Source organism: Trachurus trachurus (assembly GCF_905171665.1).
Source record: "Trachurus trachurus genome assembly, chromosome: 14".
In the NCBI taxonomy this organism is placed as follows: Eukaryota; Metazoa; Chordata; class Actinopteri; order Carangiformes; family Carangidae; genus Trachurus; species Trachurus trachurus.
Genome location: NC_139903.1, coordinates 11,144,553 through 11,152,061, shown reverse-complemented (window position 1 = coordinate 11,152,061; position 7,509 = coordinate 11,144,553). Strand labels below are relative to the sequence as shown.

Sequence of the window (7,509 nt, the reverse complement as noted above, 5' to 3'; positions counted from 1 at the left end):
GAGGTAATGATGTGCTCTGTGGTGTCACCCAACTCCCACATCGTGCATTAACTTCATGACACGATTCCATAAAAATGTTGTGACAGGTGATTTTCAAATATTGGTTGGTGAGAAAAAAGGGGCTTGTTTGTAGATGTCAGTTGCTCATGAAAGGTGGGAGCCTCTGGCAAACTGTGACATTAGTGTTAAGCTGAATATGCACACACCTTAGACACTTCCTTTTATACAGCGCCATCATAGGAGACATCTGACATTACCGTGCGTGTGTGTGCAAGTCACCGATGGCTCCAATCACAGCTGGCCTCGGGCTGGCGGGTCCGGACGTTGACAGTCAGGGGCCTCTGTTGATTTCCTTTACAACAGCTATACGCAATCAAATGATAAGATGAGCTGAGCTTTATGTATTCTGCCCTTCATTTATTTGACTGAATGCTCGAGCTGCAAATTGAAACAGTGAGTGGACTATTACGCCAGATGTGTTGTATTGGCTAATGTCAACAGTCTTGTTTGAGTGCATGTCTCACTGTCAGCAATTGATGTGGGTGTAACAGAAGTGTGCGCATTTTCAAACATGTTAATTAAATTTGCCTGCTTCTCACAACACAAGCGAACTGTGATTTGTTATTTACGCAAAGACGGATGACGTCGCTCTCTCTGACGCCCGTATGTGTATCTGACTCTTGTAACCAGCTGTTAAGATCCTTTTGTGATTAAGTGGCTCTTAAAGCCCATTCGGTGAACTACTGTACTGCTGAATGTGATTCGCCATTAAAATGCCCATGCACTGCAACAACTACACAACAGGGCGACAGAGTGAGAGCTTGACTGTTATGTGATGTTGTTGAACATGTTTTTCTTTCAGTAGGAAATGCACCATGTGAAGAATCCATTAAGACTTTCTCAAGTACTGAGATGCAACTCCGGTGTTTGCCTTGTATCATTAAGGTGTAATGAACAACATAGTGATTGAGCTCATGATGTTCAAAGTCACCTTTCCCCCCCTAATCTGTAGGAGTGCCCAGCCAGCATCCAGGACTCAACGCTGGACTGAATCTAATATCTGACCCCCCCCTCCCCATGACACTTTGTTCATCTTCTCTGTCTCCCACTGCCACTGCTCTCCATCTATGCTGCATTTCCCTCCTTATCCTCCCTCTCCATGGCGTCTCAGTGGGAGTGGGAGTATAATTACGCAGTCAGACGGTGTTTACAGACGCAAAAGCGCCTTAATTTATTCCAACAGTTAGCAGTAATTCCCCACTTTAATTTATAGCTCCTCCACCCAGTGGGAAAAGGAGAGAAGCAAGATAGTGAGAACGAGGGTGGAGGGGAGGGGGAGAGGGAGGGAGCATATGGACTTTATATTACAGAATACAGTCATATACAACTTCTACATGTAAAAGCCATCACCGTTGGTTTTACTGCACATTGAAGTAGTTTCTTTCCAATCAGTGTTGGGTTTCATCTTGGCCTGTGATTGGAGGAATGGAAACAAAGAAATATGTTCGTGGCTGTATTACTTGTAACTGAAAACCTTTTGCAGCGTCACTGTTGAGCAATCATTACTGTATCTTCCTGGTCTGGAGCAGACAGCCAGCACTGACACTCATGTCACGTTAGGCTGTAAAGCACAAGAGTTTTCATTTAATCAACACTGTCATGGGCAGTAATTCAGGAGGAGCAGTGTGTTACACTTGTGAAGTGCTGCCTGTTTTGCGTGTGATATAATCACACAAACAGGGAATCTCTCCAAAAGTGCTTTCATTCCTCTGTTTTCCTAACTTATAAGCATCTTAAGCTGTGGACACTGATGAGAAAAATGGCATTTTACATTCATACTGCTGCCTCACAACAGCTACAGTGGTTCTTATTGACTTCTTTCAAACCATGCGAGGTAAGGTACAAAATCTTAATGACCGCACCAAAAGACTTATATCAAGGTACCTCGTATGAAAAACAGCTACTCACCTGTAGCATCTGGTGCGGAAACACGCCTCTACAGTACATTGCCGGCATGAAAGTGCAGTATTGACACAGCCGTTGACAGTAATTTGAAGCAGGAACTGATCAAAATGGAAAATAAAAGCGTGGTGAAATTTCAAAGACAGAAACGTTACAGAAAATCTTGTTGTGACATTGATTCTGCTTAAGGAAATTCCACATTGATAGAAGCACTAAATGCAGTGTCATCTTCCTGGACTGTATCCTCTGCTGCATGCTTCTCACTAACATCATCATCATCACGCAGGAAATAAATATTGATGAACCCAAACGCTTCTCCATTTTGGACAGTTCTGATTTACAGTTACTCTTTGAGCTTAAGTCCTAATACAGAAGGCAAATTGCATTTAGGGTAAAGCTAGATTGAGCTTTAAGTCCTGGACAGCCAACATTAGAGCTAAGAAAAAATAAGACCATTAGTAGGAGTGCAAGAGTCAAAACCACAGAGCCCTGACAATGAATGTAACAAATCTCTCTGTGTAGCTAGAATCATCATTTATAATGGAGAAACACTAATTAAAGAAACAAGGAATTTTGAGTGCAAGAGGGAGAAAGGAGATTTATTATGTACAGCAGAATGGGAGGAGGAGGAGGAGGAGGAGGGATGCTTCAGCAGAAAGAGGACTGTGGTGGAGGAGAGGACATGAAGATATTAGATTTAAGGTGAGAGTAGAGACTCCACCAATGATCGACCACTAATGAAGAGTTGATGCAGTGCTGGGAGAACAGAGCAAAAAAACCTGCATCAAAATAAACGAGTGCTCTTCAGCAAATATGTCGCATCTGTCAGAGTGAAAGTTGGCAAAGAGTTGACTCATCTGGCAAGTTTCTTTAGTGATTACTGTTGACTAAATGATATCGCTGGGTCGTCCTGATGAGCCAGAAGTCAGTGCTGCGTAGGATACCATGCCATGACTCTGTCCTGGTTTGAGGGTTATGTGTCATCTGTCTCTTCCAGGGACCAGGCAGAGGAGAACAAAATGTGTTCGTTTAACTTTGCAGCAATGAAAGATTTTTATAAAGAGATATAAGATCAATTTTGTGTGTGAAAATTATGTTTATGGACAGAATCCTACAGTCTGTAATAGCAATGTCTGCATCTTTGTGAGAGTTAAATTGCAGGTAAATTTTGTTAAAACATTTTAAATGCAAAACAATAATTAGGAACTGATTTGCAACAACCTCCATCTAACATCTCAAAACGATTTAAATCTACTGATCAAGCATCATCCTCCGCACAAACATGAACAGTGTGTGTGTGTGTGTGTGTGTGTGTGTGTGTGTGTGTGTGTGTGTGTGTCCTTTCCCTATCTTTCCCCTGCACCAGTTATCTTCATACAGTCTCTGAGGTCTGACTTTCATTGCAGCCAACGCTTTGACAACCTCCACATAACCACACGACTTCTGTCACCAAAATCCTTCTGCCCGTTTGAATGAATCATTGCAGATTTCAATTAAAAGTGCTATTTTTCACATGATTTAGAAATGAGACCTAATGGAACAAACACACAGCAGCAGCCATTACTTTCTCATTTCAGTGCAGAGTTTCTACCCCCGTGGTCGATTCAGCTCCAAATCTTCTGTTCATCTGATGAAGAATTACATGACATAAGTCAATGGCTCGACATGACACATTTTCAATTTCAGAGAAGACACAGTGGCGATTAAGCGGGGTCAGTCATGTGTCCGAGATTTAGATTCATGACGGCATAAGGCTAATTTTTGGATTCTGTGTTTCTTAAAACTTTTCGCAGCCTTTCACATAAACCTAGGAATCGGATTAAAAAAACAGGTATAAATCATTGCAGTAAATTTCAAAAGAAAAAAACCCCTCAAGACCCAATGTAAGTAGCTCATAAAACACAATCATGGAATAATTTGTGGATAATAAATTTAGCGTACTCTGTGAAACTTGCAGTAGTAGGCCGATTCAGAGCTGGTTTTACTATAAATGGCTCAAAGCCCTCTTCATCATTTGCATTTTTAGAATTGCTACAGTATAAAGATTAAAGTACTGAAGTTGCAATTTCCTTACCTGTCACATCATCCAATTTTAGAAAGTGTGATAAAAGTGAGGGAAGCATGTAACGTTCAAAGGACTCCTAATAACCGCTGGAAAATTCTCATTCAAGTGAAAGCAAATGGGTTTTGTGAGAACCATAACAATGTCAGCTTTCCATCCGTATCACCTTTCTATGGTGCCTCAGACTATAAACACAATCACACTTTCAGTCTCCCTCATCTGCACAGAACATTTCAGTGTCCCTTCTCCCTCTTACCCATTCATCTGGCTGCATTTGCTCTTAAGAGACACACAAAGTAAGCAATAGATGGGTAAAACCATGTCAATCAGCCATTCAAGTGGGAGGGAGAGAGTTATGTGGGAAAACAGATGCTGAAGGGGAAAAAAGGAGAGGAAGAGTTAAAATGTTCAATTTAGACTTTAATATTGCCTGTTTTCTCTCCATGCAATCAACAAACCATCTAAGCGCACTGCAAAGGGTAGTGATCCATTTCAAGATGATAAGAGCCATTTTGACTAGATGAACTGAGGCAGACCACTCAACTAAACCCAGAGCAGCTGTCAAATTCAAGTAAAGTGACATGAACTGCAACCTAATAAATCCTAACTGATCCGTATATTTTGTCTGTCCTTGTGGGCAATTTAATTATGTTTTTTAAAATTGATGTTGGTCTCATCTACTATGTGTGTCCTTGTTTCTCCCCCCCCCTGCTGCACTAAATACTCCTGGGATCTTCCTTCTTTCTGCTGGTGCTGCCGGGGGGGTTGGGAGGGGGTAGTTACTGTCACGCTGGACTTCAGATTGCGGTGGGAGCCAGCAATTCAGTTATTTTGCCAAACAGACCAGCAATTTCTCTCTCTCCCCCCAGGCACTCACCATGGCACAACCAAATATTTACGGAGGCACAAATTCTTAAATCCACTTTGCAGCCTTCATTTGTAGCTTGCAGAGGCAGATGTGAGGCTCTGAGCAGGTTGGCACAGCAGGCGAGCAGCTTACAAAGAAAATAAAAGGAAGAGTGACACGAGCTAGAAATTCAGTACCTGTTATAAATCTGAAGAATTTTTTTACATGGTTAAATCTCATGAAACGACTCAAATCACAGACATGCAACCGGAAATGATATGATCAAACAACAAGCATTATCTGTATCTCCAAAGACTGATTTGCATTCTTCCTTTGTGTCAGAGCTCCATTGTTTCCCAAAAGCTAATAAAACACATCAGGAGCCACATTATTGCTCTGGCTGACATGTTTCTTCATTAATATGAACATGGGCACTGTATTTGATCTTGATCCCACATACAGTACACTGCCCTATGGCTGTAAAATGTCACTCACAAGAGCTCCAAATGTGTATTAATCCACAGCTGAAAATAGTCCCTAAGGAGGGTTAATAGAATAGGGTTAAAAAGAAAAATAATTAAACCCTCTGTTGGAGTGGATTGGGCTTTGAAGAAAACTCAGAAAATTGATTTTGCTTTGTTTAAATGTGGTTTGACTGGGACAAAAATATAGAAAAGTGCCGGCCTCGTCCTTTAATAGACTGTAGAGGATGAGTAAAGCTCATCCACCACAACTGAAGACTCACTAAATTACTTATCAGAGATACCTTGTTGATGACTCCCAATTAATGATCTAATTTTCCACACCGCTGGACTGACTTACTGTGTCCCACAGCATAAGGGACAGAAATATTGGAGGCAGGGAAGGGAGACAAAATCACTAGATGCATATTGCTGATGGGCGTGGGAGGGGGTGAATTAGTATTATGGGGGAATCCTCTATCCTCACATATCACCAGCACAGCACCTCCCTCACACATATACAGTATAGTATGGCATGTATCATGGCCTGTCACTGCATTAATAGAAGAGACCAGTCGTACAACCACACATAATTATCTTTGCTCACACACATGAAGCCTTCAGACTTTTTGGTTTGTTAACTCACAGTTGCAGCGGAGCTTCTTTCATTTCAGAGGTAAAGTCGCTGCTTCCAGTTCCCACAACTTTATGTATTCATCTATCCAGCAGGAGCACATCTGGTGAGACCATTGATCTATTATTCGATTCAAGAATAAAAATGTATTCATTCAGATTTTATATTTTTTGATGAATATCTAATATTAACCAGTAACACCTGCCTTCATGCAAAGTGTGGGCTGCTTTTCTCTTTTGTATTATTCAAAACTGAATATGTGGAGAGTTATACCTGCAGTGCCAAACCTTTTGCAAAGAGCTTGCAATGAGCATCTGTTTGAGTTTTTGTCATTTCGTACATGCAATGATTAATGGATTTCAGCAGATCATTTAATCAGTAACAAACACAGATAATCTTTTTGAAACTCCTTTTTGGTCTAAAGTCCAGAGTCTGAAAAAAAAGCTTCACTAACCACATGTCACAGGAAAAGAAAAAAGCTCCTTTTTTAACTAAAGAGAATAGATCTAATTAAGGCACACAGGTGGAAACATCTACAATATCATATCCCACATGCCCTACGGGTGAAACAGTAACAGAGATCAGCATAACAGCCATGATTTGAACACATCCATTTATTTAATGAGATGTTATTCTCTGTCTTTTCTTTTGCGCAGCACATGGATTAGCTCATATTTCTAAGTTACAACGTGGCTCTGTTGCACTTTTCATCTTCTCTAAGCCTGTAGTTTACTGTCAATGCTGAACATCTCTCTGCCCTTTGCAGATGAATAAGAGGCAGCAGAGAAACATGCAGGTTATATTGATACAAATTAAGAAATGGTGTTTGACCGAAGTGATAACTGACCAGCAGGAAATAAATAGTGTAGGTGGTTAATGAGTCAACCTGGAAGAAACAGGAGGGAACATGTATGGCATGATGCTTTACTGTAAGTCAACAGGGAAAATTGGCCGGCGAAGATAGAAACGTCTGGCACCTTTGAAACTGCTTTATTTGAAGGAAGAGTTTCAGTGACAGCCCTCGCTCTCCCAGCAGCAGCCACAGGGGAGAGAAGCCGAGGGCAGCTATTGATCCGGTGATCTGCTCTGCATGTGGGCTGAGAGTCACGGGTGCAATACAGTCCTTTAATTCCACTAACCTACATAAAATGGTTTTATGGTAGAAGGAGGGAGAAAAAGCCTCCGAGTCTGCAAGGAGGTCAGAGCTGCATCCAGCTCCCTGGTGCAGTAAATGGCGTCACGCCAAGCTGCGAGATCGGCTCTGGATGTTGCTGCTGTTGATTTTCTGTCACACCTCTCTCATCTGTTCTGCCCAGTGCAACATCTGCCAGAACTTCAACAGGATCAAAGGGGTCAACAGGGACAGATGTTCCCCCCTTTTATACCTGAACGTTTACGGTAAATGACCTCTTGCAAAAATTGGTGACTTTGCTAACTGGACTTTTTTTTTAAATTAAATTGAAAATGACTTAATTTGAATCAGTGACATTGGCAATCATTCCCACAGCGATAAAGGATAAGGTTGTTGGCCAGTGATTTTCAT

At 41.4% G+C, this 7,509-nt stretch overlaps 1 long non-coding RNA gene across 1 annotated transcript; it reads right to left on the bottom strand.

Annotated features, from left to right (window-relative positions):
- Window positions 1-1,884: 1,884 nt before the first annotated feature.
- On the bottom strand, window positions 1,885-6,088 carry LOC310996964. The gene is made up of 3 exons (XR_014595922.1): window positions 5,979-6,088; window positions 3,527-3,589; window positions 1,885-2,063 (listed from the first exon to the last, which is right to left on the bottom strand). It is a non-coding gene; the product is annotated as an uncharacterized lncRNA (long non-coding RNA).
- Between the last annotated feature and the right edge of the window lie 1,421 nt (window positions 6,089-7,509).